General features: G+C 44.1%; 1 pseudogene; it reads right to left on the bottom strand.

The window, feature by feature from the left end:
- Positions 1-20459, bottom strand: part of LOC142189602 (uncharacterized) — a 243420-nt pseudogene that overhangs the window by 210279 nt on the left and 12682 nt on the right.

Below are 20459 nucleotides of genomic sequence, written 5' to 3'. Positions count from 1 at the left end.
AGACATAGATATAATAGACTTTATTCCCTTAGATCAGTATACATGGTTTCCTAATAATAAAAAAGTACAGAAAAATCAGTCCCAAGAAACAATATCTGAATGTAATTGAGATGCCATTATAGGTATCCCAGATAAAAAAAATAACCTCAGTCCATTATAAAACAGCAAACAAATTACAGCTCAGCCTTAATTAGAACTTTAAATAGCATTAAACTAAAATAAATGTTTTAACCTAAAAAAACAGTATATGTAAGTTCCTTGCTATTACCTGGATGGGAAAATGACTTAAGGTTGAAAACCACTTACAATCCGCTTCATACCTCTGTGACTTCTCAGATGTTTAACAAGACATGATTTCTGAGTAAAATATTTCCCACATTCTGGGCATGAATATGGCTTCTCTCCTGTGTGAGTTCTCTGATGTTCAACAAGATGTGAATTACTTGTAAAACATTTCCCACATTCTGGGCATGAATATGGCTTCTCTCCTGTGTGAATTCTCAGATGTTTAACAAAACATGAATTACTCGTAAAACATTTCCCACATTCTGGACAAGAATATGGCTTTTCTCCTGTGTGAATTCTCAGATGTTTAACAAAACATGAATTACTCGTAAAACATTTCCCACATTCTGGACAAGAATATGGCTTTTCTCCTGTGTGAATTCTCTGATGTGGAACAACATGTGATTGATAAGAAAAACATTTCCCACATTCTATGCATGAATATGGCTTCTCCCCTGTGTGAGTTCTTAGATGATCAACAAGATTTGATTTTTTCCTAAACCATTTTCCACATTCTGAGCAAAAATATGTCTTCTCTCCTGTGTGAATCTTTTGATGTTGAACAAGATTTGATTTCTTAGTAAAACATTTCTCACATTCTGGGCATGAATATGGCTTCTCCCCTGTGTGAGTTCTCTGATGTGTAACACCTCTTCTACATCTTTCATTTTGTTTAACAGACTGTGATGAATTAGAAGAAAGATCTTTCTCCTGAATGGCTGAGGGTATATTTGGGGTAATGACATGCTCTTCATATGGATATTGTGTGATACCATGATCCTCTGCTGTATAATCTGTAGATATCAGATGTTCCTCTGAGCTCCTGGTACAGTCATCTGAGAAGAAGAAAACTGATATTACAATTATTGAATAACATAACCTTATAAGTATATTCCCCACTGAGCTGCCGCTGCCTGAGACGCTTCAGACTGTGTGAAGAAGTGAAGTCAGTGGCACAGGCAGCAAACGACGGCAGCGCGGCCTACTTCATTAGTATTCACTGTGCTGAGACGGAGGTCAGTGATAGTGACTAGTAATGAAGCGGGACAGGAGACGCGACCACTGCTCTAGGTCACTGTAGAGGTGAACACAATCCACGGCTGCTTAAATATGGCCACTTATGTGGAATAATACTGTAGGATGCCATAAATCTTACTGTATTACACCCCATACACACAATACAATACAAACCACATCTGCTGGATTTCCCAGCCTGAACTCATCGCGGATCTGCTGTCCCAATTTTTCTCTTTACTTTATTGTGATTTTCTTATTGCTTAAACTTTTATAAATTAAAAAAAAATGTGTCTGCTCTATATAGTGGTGACCCCTCACCTGTAGAGTTGTCTCTTTTGCTTTAACCAGGTGGCCTAGTCTGTCATTTTGTGTGTCATGGTCTGTCTATGGTCTAAGCCGATTATGTTTCCTCTTGTTTTACCTATCTATGACGGTATTATATTTAATGGAATGCATCAAAAGTTACCTTTTGGATTTTGTATCATCAGAAGGAGAGTCCACTATAAATTGTGATGCAACATCCTGTACACCATTACTTAATCCTTGTTACTGGCATGTCTACACCAGTCCACTGCTCTGGCATGGTGTGTGGTAATATGGTATTGCTATGGGTCGAGGAGAGCCGCTCCACACATTTCTTTCCTTAGTACCAAAAGAGAGCGAAGGGAAGATCTCAAATGGATATCGGAAAGTGAGATAATAAAAATGAATGTACTATCTTGCACTACCCAATGAGAAGGGATTCAGATTTCAGAACATTAATATTAACATTGGATAGGCAATTATAAGTGTTCAGTTCTGACATGAGAGTAGGAAAGAAGATAAATAAAAGCGAGAAATCTCTGTAGGTCGTATATTTATGGAGACACCAGGGTGGTTGTGGATGAGAAGTAGCAATGGCTCAAAAGAAGAAAAACACTTATTTTGTGTTCATCCGAACCTAAAGTTTTCTGAAAATTAACTTGCGAACCGCATAGTTCATCTCTAGTAAACAGTAAGAACAATCTACCGCATTATATTGGATACAATGAGGGTAAGTTCACACAGAGTTTTTTGGTCAGGATTTTGAAGCCGTATTTGCCTCAAAATCCTGACTAAAAAGACGGCTTCCATTGAAATCAATGGGAGACGCTCAGGAGCTTTTTCCGGGATCCGGCTTGTGAAAAAGAAGCGAGGTGCTGTTTCGCCTTGTGATTCGGCCTGAAGACACACCCTCCTCCCGACTAGGCCCTTTCATTGGGCCTAATCCGGAGTGGAATGTGCGGCTGGATGTCAGTACAGTGCACCGGCTTTCAGTCACGGCTACCCGCCTCCGCCTCAGGTCCCAATCCAAAAAACCCCGTGTGAACTTACCCTAAAGCTCAATTGTTACAGCAGTACTCCGCCCGCATGTTACCAAGCAGTATAGGGGAAAAATAATGGTGAAGTGGGCGCTAGGCAGGGCCCACGAGAAAAGTACAAATATAAAATCATATTATGTAAAGTGCATTACATGGTAATTCTATGGCTCTAAAAACATAATTTCGTTCACAAACGCTACAATATGTCTGGGGTTGGGGGCGGAGGAGGTTTGTGAACAATTAGTCTGCTGAATATGACTCCGAACCACATGGGATGTCAGTTCTGTAGATAATGACCTGATCTTGGAGGCCCTTGCTCCCTTTGTTAAGTGTAAATTAAAATTAAGATTATTAGGAGCAACAGTAACAATGCAGTTACGTATTGCAAGTCATATTTATGTATGAGATAACCAAGATGATTGTCTATAAAATGATGGGAGACTCACATTCCAAGTTGTGGTGAACGGTGAGATCTGGAGCCTGAAAGTCACAAGGTCAGAACATTGTTACCCTTCTGCCCCTAAGTGTATCTGTTAGGAAGTGATGGGGCAGAGGTTGGATGAGGGTGAACAGGATGGCTCAGACAGATCACCAGTACAAAAGATGGTTCACGATTGTACATAAAGTTATAGCCGTCGCTGAATGAATAGAATCAGTGCCCCTTCTGTGCTTTATATAGTGGTGACTCCTCACCTGGGCGGGTCCCTGTAGGAATGTCCTCCTCACACTCCTCATCACCACTCACATAGGGCTCTTCCTTTATTCTCATAGATATAGCATTCATGTCGCTCACATCTTTATCCTGATGGAAAATCTGGGAAACAAATAATGTAAAAGTCACCGGACAAATGGGGAAGTCACAGAGAATGTTCTAGATCATTAATCCGCATGAAGATGAAAGATGTCCTGACAGTAGCTGCAGGTCTGTGAGAAGCCGGATAAACATATTAGATGGCGGCTCAATGACACCGCCCATGTATATAACCATATAATACTGCTGGATACAACAAGACTGACCACAAGGACTTCACAGCCCGACTACACATCATAGGGAATATCTCCATCTACCTGATCATCATCCTGTGGAAGAAGAGGACTGGGACATCTCTCCGGTGTTGTCCTCTTACTGGATCTACCTGTAGGAAACACAGACAGGGACTGAATTCATTCTGTACATACAAATAATGGAAGTCCATGTGTATATAGTCATGTCTATTACCTGCTGATGTGAGGGGCTGGTGGTCCTCCATCATCACCTCCTTGTACAGATCCTTGTGTCCTTCTAAATACTCCCACTCCTCCATGGAGAAATAGACAGCGACATCCTGACACCTTATAGGAACCTGACAACACAATGATACAGTCATCACCCCGACCCCTCCAGTTACTGTATAATGTCCCAGCATTCCCAGCAGTGTCACCTCTCCAGTCAGCAGCTCCAGCATCTTGTTGGTGAGTTCTAGGATCTTCTGTCCATTGATCTCCTCCTGTATCAGGGGATGAGGTGGAAGCCCCGGGAATGGGCTCAGGGTTCCTCTCGATCCATCAAATACAAGGGTCTGACAGCGCCCACTAGAGGGCTTCTTCACTACTGTGTAATCCTGGTTATGGGACACATTAATCAATCTCACTACATACATGTCCAGAGTCCATCACCTCTCCAGTTATATCGTCTGTTATTACTATAGATAAGAATGATGTCATGATGACATCATCAGAATCTCTCACCTCTCCAGTAAGCTGGTAGATGATCTCTAGGGTGAGATTTAATAGACTTTCCGCCATCTTGTTCCTGTCTCTTTCCATCCTTGATGGATCAATCAGGAATATTCTCTTATATAGAAGATACTGAGAGGATTCTATATTGTAGGAACCTGAATGGAGAGAAGATGAGACAATGTAATCACTACACGGAATCCCATGGAATAAATAGAAGAGTTGAGTCCCATTATTATCACCACCTCCTACTTCTAACACTACTTCGTTGGCAGTGTGTAGCCGTGCAGTGTGCAGTGTGTATGTCTTTGTAGAATGGGAGGAAATCCACGCAAACACGGGGAGAACATACAAATTCCTTGCAGATGTTGTCCCTGGCAGGATTCGAACTCCAGCACTGCAAGGCTGTAGTGCTAACCTCTGAGCCACCGTGTTGCCTCTCTCATTGGGAGTATTTGACCAGCCTCAAGCGTACTGGCTGAGGGGTGTTCAGTGCTGCCCGGGGTGTTACAACACAAATTGGATCTGGAAGAACCAAAACCTGATGCCGAACATCCCAGGAGGCTCCAGCAGCTCTAGTAGAATGAGCCGTGCTACCCACTAAGGAGGGGAAGAAACCCTCAAGAAGGTGAGGAAGAGTCCAAAGATACGGAGCTGACACTTGTACAGATGACACTGACTTTCCCTGCAGCTTCAGTCACAACAAGTGATGATTTGTCCATCGATCTCTTGGAACAGCCACAACTGTCACAGATAGATCTCCCACATGTCTGTCTGGACTACAATCTACTGGCCATAGAGGTGAAGACACTCGGCCCCTGATATTACCAGCACACTGGAACTAACTGTACAGTCCTCCCTGACCCTGACAGAAGAGGAAGTATTACAGCCTAGTACGCAACGTGCAACAACAAGTGACTAATGCAGAGGAGAAAGTGGCCAACGGGAATCTGTAGGTTTGTGACTTACTGAAATGAGCAGAATCTTACATGATGGTATAGAGGACGTAGAGAATGGGCCCCGCTGTAGGGACATGAGAGGAATGAGTGTCCCGGAGAATGTTCCATCCAGGGACCTAACACCGATACAGGGGCTTGTAAAAGTCTTCATCCCCCTATATCAATACTTTGTAGAGCAAACTTTGGCTACAATTCCAGCTACAAGTCTTTTGGGCTCGGTCTCTACCAGCTTTGCACATCTAGAGAGGAGATTTCTGCCCCTTCTTCTTCTTTGCAGCCAGATTGGATGGAGCGTCTGTGAACAGCAATTTTCATGTCTTGCCACAGATGCTCAATGGGATTTAGGTCTGGACTGTGACTGGGCCGTTCTAAGAGCGGAATATTCTGTGATCGAAACCATTCACTGGAGCTCGGGCTGGAGGTTTAGGGTCATTGCTGGAAGGGGAATCTCCTGCCCAGTCTCAGGTCTATTGTAGGATCCAACAGGGCCACAAGGAGGACATTATAGTGTGTGGGGGCCACGTGGAGGACATTATAGTGTGTGGGGGCCACAAGGAGGACATTATAGTGTGTGGGGTCCACAGGGAGGACATTATAGTGTGTGGGGGCCACAGGGAGGACATTATAGTGTGTGGGGGCCACAGGGAGGACATTATAGTGTGTGGGGGCCACATGGAGGACATTATAGTGTGTGGGGGCCACATGGAGGACATTATAGTGTGTGGGGGCCACGAGGAGGACATTATAGTGTGTGGGGCCATGAGGAGGACATTATAGTGTGTGGGGGCCACATGGAGGACATTATAGTGTGTGGGGGCCACGAGGAGGACATTATAGTGTGTGGGGCCATGAGGAGGACATTATAGTGTGTGGGGGCCACATGGAGGACATTATAGTGTGTGGGGGCCAGGAGGAGGGTGACTGAATGTATGAGAAGGGCTGAGAGCGAGCACTTACCTCCTCGGGTAGAGCAGCCATCTGCTCACAGGACCTGTGATGATGTCATAGGTGTGGGAGGAGTCAAGGAGTCACATGATCAGGTCCTACTGTTATTGTTTCATCTGTTGAGAAGATACATCCCAGACTTCACATCTGCAGAGGAGAAGAGGAAACTCTACATCTTACTGGGAGAAGAAGAGGCCACTGTGGAGATCGCTGCCCAATATCTGTCCAGCTGCCATCAAACAAGAGGAAGATGAGACGCATGTACTATTAAACACCCCCCCCCTAAGCCGCCCCCATCACCTGTCTATCCCATACTCACCGACACCTACACGCCCCAAACAAGAACGAGGACACTCAAACCCCAAACGTCTTATTCTTTGGTAACGCTAATAAAGCACTTTTGTATTTGTACTAAATCCTAGTGAGCAAAAGGACCTGTGATGATGTCACCTGCGTGGGAGGAGTCAGAGAATCACATGACCAGATATTAGAGGTCTCTGTAGAGCTGTCTTTGTGTGTGATGTGTATGTAGTCGAGCTCACTGCGTGTGATGTGTATGTAGCGGAGCCTTCTGTGTGTGACTTGTACGTAGCCGAGCTGTCTGTGTGTGACGTGTATGTAGCGGAGCCGTCTGTGTGTGACTTTTTACGTAGCCGAGCCGTCTGTGTGTGACGTGTATGTAGTGGAGCCGTCTGTGTGTGACTTGTACGTAGCCGAGTTGTCTGCGTGTGACGTTTAGGAAATAATTATGAAGGAAATAAGTATGTGACCCTTGCTGATTTTGCACGTTTTTCCTCTGACAAAGACATGAACAGTCTATAATTTTAAGGGTAGATTAATTTGCATTTTGCAGTGAGAAATATGTATTTGATCCCTCTGGCAAACAAGACTTAATACTTGGTGGTAAAACCCTTGTTGGCGTGCTCAGCAGTCAGAGGTTTTAGTACTTGATGATGAGGGTTGCGCACATGTCAGACATGTCAGGAGGTATTTTGGTCCACTGCTCTTTGCAGATCATCTCTAAACCATTAGGAATTTGAGGCTGTCGCTTGTCAACTCGGATCTTCAGCTCCCTCCATAAGTTTTCTATGGGATGAAGGTGTGGAGACTGGCTGGGTCACTCCAAGGCCTAAATGTGCTACTTTTTGAGACACTTCATTGTTCCAGCAGTAGTGGCGGGGGGGGAAGGGGGCACAGGGTGTGGTGGGAAGGGAGGCACGAGGTCGCAGGTTGGCGGGGGGAGGCAGGAGCGAAAGAATGGGGGAGCCGGTACGGAAAAAGGTGGGGGGAGAGAAGGGGGACAGCGGGGCACAAGTTGAGGGTTGGTGCGCACTAGTGTTGGAAGGGCCCTTTGCAGCCACAAGGGAAAGGGGGGGACCGGGGGGCGCTGCAGGTGGGTTGCGCAGGGGGTGAGGGGGCTGCGGACGAAGTCGCGGGTAATGCTAGTATATATACAGTATATATATATTAATATGGGAGTCAGAATATGGAAACTGAACTTTTTTTAATGTTTTAATGTTTTGTATTTTTGTTAAGATGTTAAATAGGGATGAGCGAATCCAAGCTGACGAAGTGGATTTCAAAATGAATTTCAGGAAATATTCGATTCGCATTGAAGCTAGATTTCCTCAGGCTTCGTGGTGACGAATCACATTTTTTCTAAAATGACTGCTACACATGTTGGGACATGAGGCAATGAACTCTGGGAAATCAGGATCCCCCACAATGCCATGTGTGCAGCCAATCAGCAGCCCTATAAATACCCTCTGCCATCTTAGGTCCAATCATTTGCCAGTGTACTTAGTGCAGTGAGAGACATAAGCAAGTGCTAGGGAAAGTCATAGAAAACACTTGAAAACTGATATTTTGCTCAATCTAAGTTCAGACAAATTGCATTAGAACGGATAGGGAGGAATTTCTAGACTATTGAAGCAGAACAGGGATCATTTGGGATGTTACAACCCTACTACACCTTACTGCACTGACTGCCATTATCCTAATGTGCAAAAAAATTACAGGCCTTTTGCCGTACATTAGTGGCCAAAAAAAGGATTATCCAGTAATCTCCGCAGTTATCTTTTATAGCACCATTTCTTGGCGTTTATTAACGGGGGAAAAATAAGGGACTTGTTCACAGCCAAAATCTGGAGGAGACATCCACTACTTCCTCTGGTAAGCGGTCAAGTAGTGATGAGGAGAGCTAGTGTTGGGAGTGGTCAGGCTTCTGGCTCAGAGACCACTGAGGAGGACATCAGTGACATGCAGACAGTACTCGATGATGATGATGTAGCTGATCGCAATTGGGAGCCGGGTGACAAAGGGGTTTCATCATCCTTGGTAGAAGAGGGTGGCAGCTTGCACATGAGGCAGCAGTGGAGCCAGTAAGTCAGTAGCGTGGTCGGGTGGCAGCAGTGGGAGGTTTTGAGTCAAACATTTTCAGAGTAGACCACCCACTTCTCAGGAGCCTACCTGCCCGGGAAAGCAGTGGTGCAGGGGTTCACGGAGACAGTGGCAGTAGCAGTCAGTCAGTTTAGAGTGTTAGGGTAAAATCACCTACTCGTCATTCTGGCAGTTTTTTGTTAAGGCATCGGAGAAGTTAAACATGGTCAAACGTCATATCTGTGGTCAGAAGGTGAAGCGTGGCTAGGATGCTAATGTTGATACCATAGCCGTAGGTTAACATATGCAGAGGCACCATAAGGTGGCCTGGGAATGCCATGGTTCCAATGAGGTGGTCAAGCCTGCTGCAGGAACCGCTGCATCACCCAGTGGTACATACCCCATTTCTGGCAGTCAAGACGCCACACCTCAGCTGAAAGAAACTGTGTGTCCTTCCCATCATTTGCTGGTCCTGATGCTCCTGCTCCTCCTCCTACTAGTCACTCATTGCATTAGCAATTGATCACCGAATCGATTTTAAAGAAGCAATAGTACCGTGCCTTGCGAAAGTATTCGGCCCGCTTGAACTTTTCAACCTTTTGCCACATTTCAGGCTTCAAACATAAACATAAAAACAAATTTTAATTTTTTTGGGAAGAATGAACAACAAGTGGGACACAAATGTGAAGTGGAACGAAATTTTTAACAAAAAACTGAAAAGTGGAGCATGCAATCCTTTACTTACAGTGCAGCAAACTCACTCCGTTCAGATCTCTGAATGATACAATGTTGTCCTAAATGACTAATGATGAGAAATAGAATCCACCTGTGTGTAACCAAGTCTCCGTATAACTGCACCTGCTCTGTGATAGGCTCAGGGGTCTGTATAAAGTGCAGAGAGCATCATGAAGACCAAGGAACACACCAGGCAGGTCCCAGATACTGTTGTGGAGAAGTTTAAAGCCGGATTTGGATACAAAAATATTTCCCGAGCTTTAATCATCCCAAGGAGCCCTGTGCAAGCAATCATATTGTAATGGAAGGAGTATCAGACCACTGCAAATCTACCAAGACCCGGCTGTCCCTCTAAACTTCCATGTAAAACAAGGAGAAGACTGATCAGAGATGCAGCCAAGAGGCCCATGGTCACTCTGGAACTGCAGAGATCTACAGCTGAGGTGGGAGAGTCTGTCCATAGGACAACAATCAGTCCCTGTACACTGCACAAATCTGCCCTTTATGGAAGAGTGGCAAGAAGAAAGACATTTCTCAAAGATATCCATAAAAAGTCTCATTTAAAGTTTGCTACAAGCCACCTGGGAGACACCAAACATGTAGAAGAAGGGGCTCTGGTCAGATGAAACCAAAATCCAACATTTTGGCCACAATGCAAAACGATATGTTTGGTGTAAAAGCAACACAGCTCATCCCCCTGAACACACCCTGATCCCCACTGTCACACATGGTGGGGCAGCATCATGGTTTGGGCTTTTCTTCAGCAGGGACAGAGAAGATGGATGGAGGCAAATACAGGACCATTCTAGAAGAAAACCTGTTGGAGTCTGCAAAAGACCTGAGACTGGGACGCAGATTTACAGTCCTATGAAAAAGTTTGGGCACCCCTATTAATCTTAATCATTTTTAGTTCTAAATATTTTGGTGTTTGCAACAGCCATTTCAGTTTGATATATCTAATAACTGATGGACACAGTAATATTTCAGGATTGAAATGAGGTTTATTGTACTAACAGAAAATGTGCAATATGCATTAAACCAAAATTTGACCGGTGCAAAAGTATGGGAACCTCAACAGAAAAGTGACATTAATATTTAGTAGATCCTCCTTTTGCAAAGATAACAGCCTCTAGTCGCTTCCTGTAGCTTTTAATCAGTTCCTGGATCCTGGATAAAGGTATTTTGGACAAACAATTCAAGTTCAGTTAAGTTAGATGGTCGCCGAGCATGGACAGCCCGCTTCAAATCATCCCACAGATGTTCAATGATATTCAGGTCTGGGGACTGGGATGGCCATTCCAGAACATTGTAATTGTTCCTCTGCATGAATGCCTGAGGATTTGGAGCGGTGTTTTGGATCATTGTCTTGCTGAAATATCCATCCCCGGCGTAACTTCAACTTCGTCACTGATTCTTGAACATTATTCTCAAGAATCTGCTGATACTGAGTGGAATCCATGCGACTCTCAACTTTAACAAGATTCCCGGTGCCGGCATTGGCCACACAGCCCCAAAGCATGATGGAACCTCCACCAAATTTTACAGTGGGTAGCATGTGTTTTTCTTGGAATGCTGTTTCTTTTTGGACGCCATGCATGACACTTTTTTGTATGACCAAACAACTCAATCCTTGTTTCATCAGTCCACAGGACCTTCTTCCAAAATGAAGCTGCCTTGTCCAAATGTGCTTTTGCATACCTCAGGCAACTCTATTTGTGGCATGCTTGCAGAACCGGCTTCTTTCTCATCACTCTCCCATACAGCTTCTCCTTGTGCAAAGTGCGCTGTATTGTTGGCCGATGCACAGTGACACCATCTGCAGCAAGATGATGCTGCAGCTCTTTGGAGGTGGTCTGTGGATTGTCCTTGACTGTTCTCACCATTCTTCTTCTCTGCCTTTCTGATATTTTTCTTGGCCTGCCACTTCTGGGCTTAACAAGAACTGTCCCTGTGGTCTTCCATTTCCTTACTATGTTCCTCACAGTGGAAACTGACAGGTTAAATCTCTGAGACAACGTTTTGTATCCTTCCCCTGAACAACTATGTTGAACAATCTTTGTTTTCAGATCATTTGAGAGCGGGCTGTCCATGCTCAGCGACCATCTAACTTAACTGAACTTGAATTGTTTTGTAAAGAGGAATGGTCCAAAATCCCTTCATCCAGGATCCAGGAACTGATTAAAAGCTACAGGAAGCGACTAGAGGCTGTTATCTTTGTAAAAGGAGGATCTACTAAATAGTAATGTCACTTTTCTGTTGAGGTGCCCATACTTTTGCATCGGTCAAATTTTGGTTTAATGCATATTGCACATTTTCTGTTAGTACAATAAACCTCATTTCAATTCTGAAATATTACTGTGTCCATCAGTTATTAGATATATCAAACTGAAATGGCTGCTGCAAACACCAAAATATTTAGAACTAAAAATGATTAAGATTAATAGGGGTGCCCAAACTTTTTCATAGGACTGTATATGTGATTGTGTGGGGTTAGGGGCGAGGCTGTAGAGGGCAATATGAATTTTGTGGCTTGCTATGGTCCAAAGTCTGTGAGATTGCAGAGATGGTGGTGTGAGTTTGGGTTTTGTGGGGGTCCTGGCACAAACGTATGTGCGCTATTGTGACGAAAAGTAGCCTATTGTTTAATCGAGTGTAATGACTATGTTTGTGGAAAATTTCAGCCAAATCGGTGGAGCGGTTTTTCCGTGATTGAGGAACAAACATCCGAACATGCAAACATCCAAACACACAAACCCACAAACTTTCACATTTATAATATTAATAGGATTGTCTGACTGGGAATGCAAAGAATATATTGGGGTTACAAATACACTCAAGTCCTGCCACTGACATATAGTGCCAGTTTCTGACTGGGAATACCTGGCCGACACCAGCTCTGTCCTCTCCGATCCCTCTGTGCTCTACAGCCTACACTTATTTTCTCATCTTTTTTTCTGCACTGCACATCTCTTGCCTACTTCCTTTGGGATCTCAGAAGTGGTGGTCTCAGTGCTGAGAAACATATCTGAGTCCCCCATGCAATATGCATTAAGAGAACCCTGGAGCCTACCATAGCATCGAGCCTGGCTAAATGCAGAGAAAGATTTTGGACCACTTCCAGAGATGGTAATTTCAGCGCTGCAGTTGGCAACGGATGGTGTAATGGGATTAGCTGAGGGATCGCTGTCTTGACCACTTTTTGGCACAAAATGAAAGTCATTTTTTGTGCAAAGCGCAGAACTTAGGGCCCGCCTGATGTTAAGGGACATACGCTGGTACAAGGCTCAACTCACCCTAAGTGCCAAAAACACTGCTGGTGCAAGGCTCTACTCATGCCAAGGGCCTCAATCTCTGCTGGAAGCTCAGCTTAAGGTCCTGTAACTTTGTTTGGAAGGGCTCATGTTAAGGGCTAGAAAAGTGAATTTTGGAAGGTCTTACCACATCACACACACACACACTGAAAATGACAGTTAAGGGTGAGGGCTTTTGGATTTCCCATTGTCTATTCCATCCGTGGTTGTCATGGGGAACGTGATTTAAAGGGGTGGTTGTTACTGTTTGTTGAGCCTAAATTGGGGTTTGTGTCCATCCATTTGGGGAGTAAAGAAGGTTTCCAGGTATTTTCCCACTTTGATAGAGGTTTTTTTGAATGTGGAAAGTGTGTAGTTGTTAGGCTGTGATGTTGGGGTAATAGAGGGTCTTTGGTGTGTTAGATGCCCCCAGACATGCTTCCCCTGCTGTCCCAGTGTCATTCCAGAGGTGCTGGCATCATTTCCTGGGGTGTCATAGTGGACTTGGTGACCCTCCAGACACGGATTTGGGTTTCCCCCTTAACGAGTATATGTTCCCCATAGACTATAATGGGGTTCGAAACCCGTTCGAACACACGAACAGTGAGCGGCTGTTCGATTCGAATTTCGAACCTCGAACATTTTAGTGTTCGCTCATCTCTATTGCAGAACAAAAACCCATTTGGGGAAAGAAATCAATTATTTTTGCATCACCATCTTTTGTAGCAATTTTTGGGGAGTTATCAGAGTTGATTGAGGTCTTATTTTTTGTGGGACGATCTGTGCTTTGTATTGCTATTGTTTTGGGGTACATATATGAGGACACTTTTTATAGCTTTTTTAAGGCGAGATAGTGAAAAATCATTATTTCCTTGCTTTATTAATTATTTTTTTCATACACCACTTTTTTTATTAACTTTTTTTTTTCTTCACATTTTTTTTATGTTCCAATAGAAGACCTGAATCATTGATGCACTGATCGCTGGGTCAGTACTATAGACTGCAATACACATGTATTACAGTCTATAGAAGAAGTTAGCCTATACAGACACATAGTCTGGGTAGATTTAACCAGGTACTAGGGCTAGGGTCACTGGCCAGACCATGGGCTGTAGAAGATGCATATCGTCACCCCCTCAATGTTAAGAGTTAAGGAGCAGGGTGTTAGCTGTCAGTTAGAGCTAAAATCCATTTCCGTTGGTGCCCGCAGCATTCAGTGCCACTAACACTTAAGATGCTGCATCTTAAGAGTTAAATAGCGGGGATCACTGTTATCACTGTCCCCATTGTTGCAATGGGAGCCTGGCTGTCAGATACAGCTAGGATCCCATGGTGATCGCACTGGTTCTGCTTCTGAGCCCACTCGATCACCATCACGTACATGTATGTGGGGATGCGGTAACTACCAACATTCTCCCACGTACATGTATGAGAGAATGCATGAAAGGGTTAAAATTAAAAAAAAAATAATTTAACCTAAACAAAAACTGTGAATGTAAGTCCCTTCTTAATACCTAGAAAGGTCAAAGACATGAAGTTTAAAATCCACTTACAATCTGCTTGTCTCTTTTGTGAATTATCTGATGTTTACCAAGACTTGATTTCTGAGTAAAACATTTCCCACATTCTGTGCATGCATATGGCTTCTCTCCTGTGTGGATTCTTTGATGTCTAAAAAGATCTGATTTCTGAGAAAAACATTTCCCACATTCTGAGCATGAATATGGCTTCTCTCCTGTGTGAGTTCTTTGATGTTTAACAAGGTCTGATTTAGAGATATAACATTTGCCACATTCTGGGCATGAATATGGTCTCTCCCCTGTGTGAATTCTTAGATGCTTAATATGATGTGATTTCTCAGTAAAACATTTCCCACATTCCGGGCATGAATATGGCTTCTCTCCTGTGTGAGTTCTTTGATGTTTAACAAGATCTGATTTAGAGATAGAACATTTCCCACATTCTGGGCATGAATATGGCTTTTCGCCTGTGTGAGTTCTCTGATGTATAACACCGTTTCTGTGGCTTTCATTTTGTTTAACAGACTGTGATGAATTAGAAGAAAGATCTTTCTCCTGAAGGGCTGAGGATATGTCTGGGGTAATGGCATGTTCTTCATATGGATCTTGTGTGATACCATGATCCTCTGCTTTATAATCTGTAGATATCAGATGTCCCTCTGAGCTGCTGGTACAGTCATCTGACAAGAAGAAAACTGATGTTACTATTATTGTATAACATAACCTTATAAGTATATTCCCCACTGAGCTGCCGCTGCCTGAGACGCTTCAGACCGTGTGAAGAAGTGAAGTCAGTGGCACAGGCAGCAAACGACGGCAGCGCAGCCTACTTCATTAGTATTCACTGTGCTGAGACGGAGGTCAGTGATAGTGAATAGTAATGAAGCGGGGCAGGAGACGCCATCACTGCTCTAGGTCACTGTAGAGGTGAACACAATCCATGGTTGTTTAAACCCGAATCTCCATCAGATTCCTTACTGGCCAGGCCGGATTTTCCACCTCCCATTTATTTCCATAGAGCTGAGGTGGAATCTCCCTGAAGATCGAGCAGGAGGATTATTTTTCCGCTCCCTGAAATAATCTGCTATATAATTCTGGTAAATTCTTTCCCTTCACGAGGACTGACAGCCGGTGAGGAAGAAATTTGCCTCGTTCACATCGATGTCAAGTCCATATTCCTGCTGTCCGTTCTATTCTATACTACAGTTATTACCCCCTATAGCGGTATCACATTTATATTCAGGTATTATTAGTATTTTACCTGAATCGGGGAACAACAAATAGTCTAAACAATGTCTGAATAGAATCAGTGACCCTTCTGTGCTTTATATAGTGGTGACTCCTCACCTGGGCGGGTCCCTGTAGGAATGTCCTCCTCACACTCCTCATCACCACTCACATAGGGATCTTCCTTTATTCCCATAGATATAGCATTAATGTCGCCGCTCACATCTTTATCCTGATGGAAAATCTGGGAAACAAATAATGTAAAAGTCACCGGACAAATGGGGAAGTCACAGAGAATGTTCTAGATCATTAATCCGCATGAAGATGAAAGATGTCCTGACAGTAGCTGCAGGTCTGTGAGAAGCCGGATAAACATATTAGATGGCGGCTCAATGACACCGCCCATGTATATAACCATATAATACTGCTGGATACAACAAGACTGACCACAAGGACTTCACAGCCCATCTACACATCAATGGGAATATTTCTGTAAGTCGGGGCCAGCAGGTAATGAGGATCCGCAACTAGGAGACAAACGCACTCTAGCTGGTATATAACATGTGGGAAATAAGAATTAAATAGCAAGGGAAACAAATAAGGGCTTGTTCACATCTTTTCCCCCGGTCTCCATTATGCGAAACCGTTTTTAACTGGACACAAAGTCAGACATGCAAGACTTTGTGTCTGGTTTAAAAAAAATGGTTTTGCCACGGAGAGCACAAAATGCTCACCGGCGCTCATGGCTGGACGCGTTCTGTCAGGTTTCCGTCTTCTATCGCCAAAACACGGAAACCAGAAAATGGAAATCAGGTGCTGGTGTGAACCCAGCGTAAGTTATATATAACAGTATGAGTATGACACACTATATAAACTGGCCTTATCTGTCCCTGAAATATTTGTATGGTACCGGATTTATACAGTCTCTTAGCTCTCATCAAACTGACGTGCTTGACATCTCCCCACATGACTCCTCCACGTGTGGCGCCATCTTGCTGGTAGGCTGCACTATTGCCCAATAGTGCAGTCTCTTAGCTCTCGCGGTGCAAGCCTGGGTCCATGAACTCAGCAGACTCTGTCTTGCTCCAGAAAGCAGTCTATGCAAATTTGGTTGAGCTTCAGCCGTCAATAGAAAGTCTCTCAACTGGGCTTTAGTCTCTAGGAACAATCTCAGCAACACTGCTGCTTTTTCCTGTAAGCCTCTGCAGTGCTTCAGGCCTTCTACTGTGCCCTAAATCAGCAATAGCCTATAAAAGGTCCTCACAGCACAGAATCTGGGCCCAAACTGGCTGCTCTGAGCTTCTTGCTCCCCATCACTTCCTTTGGACTGCACCATTAAGCAGGCAGAACCAGGGAGATTATTGTCTCTCACATTAGTACAGTCCTAGGCTATAATTCCTCACACCAGTAGGTGGCAGCCAACAACACAATTAAGGCAATTTCACAAAAAAGTTTGGAAGGGGCAACTGACTCCTACATCTCCATCTACCTGATCATCATCCTGTGGAAGAAGAGGACTGGGACATCTCTCCGGTGTTGTCCTCTTACTGGATCTACCTGTAGGAAACACAGACAGGGACTGAATTCATTCTGTACATACAAATAATGGAAGTCCATGTATATATAGTCATGTCTATTACCTGCTGATGTGAGGGGCTGCTGGTCCTCCATCATCACCTCCTTGTACAGATCCTTGTGTCCTTCTAAATACTCCCACTCCTCCATGGAGAAATAGACAGCGACATCCTGACACCTTATAGGAACCTGACAACACAATGATACAGTCATCACCCCGACCCCTCCAGTTACTGTATAATGTCCCAGCATTCCCAGCAGTGTCACCTCTCCAGTCAGCAGCTCCAGCATCTTGTTGGTGAGTTCTAGGATCTTCTGTCCATTGATCTCCTCCTGTATCAGGGGGTGAGGCGGAGGCTCCGGGATTAGGGTCAGGGTTCCTACATATCCATCATACACAGGAGCCTGACAGCGCCCACTAGAGGTCTTCTTCATTACTGTGTAATCCTGGTTATGGGGAGACACATTAATAAATCTCACTACATACATGTCCAGAGTCCATCACCTCTCCAGTCATATCATCTGTTATCACTATAGATAAGAATGATGTCATGATGACATCATCAGAATCTCTCACCTCTCCAGTAAGCTGGTAGATGATCTCTAGGGTGAGATTTAATAGACTTTCCGCCATCTTGTTCCTGTCTCTTTCCATCCTTGATGGACCAATCAGGAATATTCTCTAATATAGAAGATACTGAGAGGATTCTATATTGTAGGAACCTGAATGGAGAGAAGATGAGACAATGTAATCACTACACGGAATCCCATGGAATAAATAGAAGAGTTGAGTCCCATTATTATCACCACCTCCTACTTCTGACGTCGGCAGCGTGTAGCTCAGGAAGGGAGTGACTTGTTGTGGGCCGGCTTGGTGGGTATATAAGGTGTGTGATAGGCTGAACAGAATCTCATTGGGAGTTTTTTGATTTATTTAATGTAGATTGTTAGCCCCATATAGGGATCACAATGTACATTTTTTTCCTAACAGTATATCTTTGTAGAATGGGAGGAAATCCACGCAAACACGGGAAGAACATACAAATTCCTTACAGATGTTGTTCCTGGCAGGATTCGAACTCCAGCACTGCAAGGCTGTAGTGCTAACCTCTGAGCCACCGTGTTGCCTCTCTCATTGGGAGTATTAGACCAGCCTCAAGCGTACTGGCTGAGGGGTGTTTGGTGCTGCCCGGGGTGGTGCAACACAAATTGGATCTGGAAGAACCAAAACCTGATGCCGAACAGCCCAGGAGGTTCCAGCAGCTCTAGTAGAATGAGCCGTGCTACCTACTAAGGAGGGGAAGAAACCCTCAAGAAGGTGAGGAAGAGGCCAAAGATACGGAGCTGACACTTGTAAAGATGACACTGACTTTCCCTGCAGCTTCAGTCACAACAAGTGATGGTTCGTCCATCGATCTCTTGGAACAGCCACAACTGTCACAGATAGATCTCCCACATTTCTGTCTGGACTACAATCTACTGGCCATAGAGGTGAAGACACTCGGCCCCTGATATTACCAGCACACTGGAACTAACTGTACAGTCCTCCCTGACCCTGACAGAAGAGGAAGTATTACAGCCTAGTACGCAACGTGCAACAACAAGTGACTAATGCAGAGGAGAAAGTGGCCAACGGGAATCTGTAGGACATTATAGTGTGTGGGGGCCACAAGGAGGACATTATAGTGTGTGGGGGCCACAAGGAGGACATTATAGTGTGTGGGGGCCACAGGGAGGACATTATAGTGTGTGGGGGCCACTGAATGTATGAGAAGGGCTGAGAGCGAGCACTTACCTCCTCGGGTACAGCAGCCGTCTGCTCACAGGACCTGTGATGATGTCACCTGTGTGGGAGGAGTCACAGAATCACATGACCAGATATTAGAGGTGTCTGCAGAGCTGTGTGTGACTGGTGATAGAGAAGAAGCGGAGGAGAGAGGAATGATATGGATAGTGTGTCCTGTATGTATATGTATGATGGCACTGTGCGTAGTAGTAATTTGAGTCTCTCCCCCCGTTTTGCACAAACCCTGCACCTTTTCTGGGGGTTCTGTTTATTTTCAGTTGGTGGAAGGCTGTCAGGAAAGTGTCTGCCATGCTGTCTGCTGCCTCAACTTCAATATCGTCATAAGAAGACTCAGCTTCAGTTTCCAAAAATGTGTGAAAAGTGGAGAGAAGAAGATTGGAAAACGATGATGTGGAGCGATGAGATGAAAGTCAATACACTGGACTGTGATGGGTGCAAATGGGTCTGGAAGAAACAAAGGGAAAGGGGGCTAATGGATGGAGAAATTTAAGGCACAGTCAACCTGTTGGAGGAAGCCTGAGGATATGGGGTTGTTTGACAGCCAGAGGCGATGGATAATTGACCAGGATCGATGACTGTCTCAATGCTGAGCTATATGTGAGGATCCTACAAGATGAGTTACTTCGTACACCCGAGTACTATGGGTACAACATTGTGTTCCAGCAGGACATCGATCAGAAGCAGACGTGAAGATTAGTAAAGATTTGGTTCAATGACAATGAAGTAGAGGGGCTGGACTGTGGGAAGAGTTAAAGTAAAATCTGTATTCGTACCTAAGTGAGTCGACCAGTTTGCACCAACATTGGGAACGTGTAGAAGAGACCTGGGGTCAGATTTCGGTGTAGACATGCTTGAATCCGATGGAGAACATGCTCAGAAGGATTCAGGCGGTGGTGAAAGCCAAAAGTGGATTTACAAAATCATAAATATTAAAATTTAGATTTTTAGAAGCAAAACAGTAACAATGCAGTCACATGACAAGAATCTGCAGGACTTACAGGATTTAGCGTTTTTCATTTCTTACTCGCCTCCTTCCAAAGCCATCACTGTTTAGTTTTTCCATTCACGTTTTTTTCTGGATACATTTTATTTCCTAATGGCGCCATTTAATATTCTGCACATTGTACTGGGAAGCTGCAAAACCTCAAAATGAGGAGGAATATTTGTGCGGGTTCTGTTACGGCGTTCACTGTGCAGCCTAATGACATATTAGCGATATTATGCAGGTCAGTACTGATAGAGACATAGAATCATTACAGGCTATACTAATAATATGGAATCCCATGGTGTGTGTATATATATATATATATATATATATATATATATACTGCTATTTCCTTCATTGCTGACATTACATGTGGCCTTATGATCTAGTTCATTGGTTCCAGCAAGTCCACAAAATAATGTTTTAGGTAAATGAGTCAAAAGAGTTGATAAAGAGAGATCTGATAGGCCACATAATGTTCTGTAGGGGGAGGCCCCACGTAGCGACTGTAACCCAAAATCACACGGCAGAAAAGCATTGTGTTTTCCTCTGCGGACTTTTTGCCCGTTATACTTATACAGAGGACGTCGGTGTTTCCATAGATATAATTGACATGCTGCGATTTTCTGCAATATGTGGATGGGTCGGACGGAATCTGCCACTTTGCAGATAATGTAAA

Source organism: Leptodactylus fuscus, chromosome 1, assembly GCF_031893055.1.
Source record: "Leptodactylus fuscus isolate aLepFus1 chromosome 1, aLepFus1.hap2, whole genome shotgun sequence".
In the NCBI taxonomy this organism is placed as follows: domain Eukaryota; kingdom Metazoa; phylum Chordata; class Amphibia; order Anura; family Leptodactylidae; genus Leptodactylus; species Leptodactylus fuscus.
The sequence above is the reverse complement of the archived record's forward strand: the minus strand, read 5'-3'. Positions and strand labels throughout refer to the sequence as shown.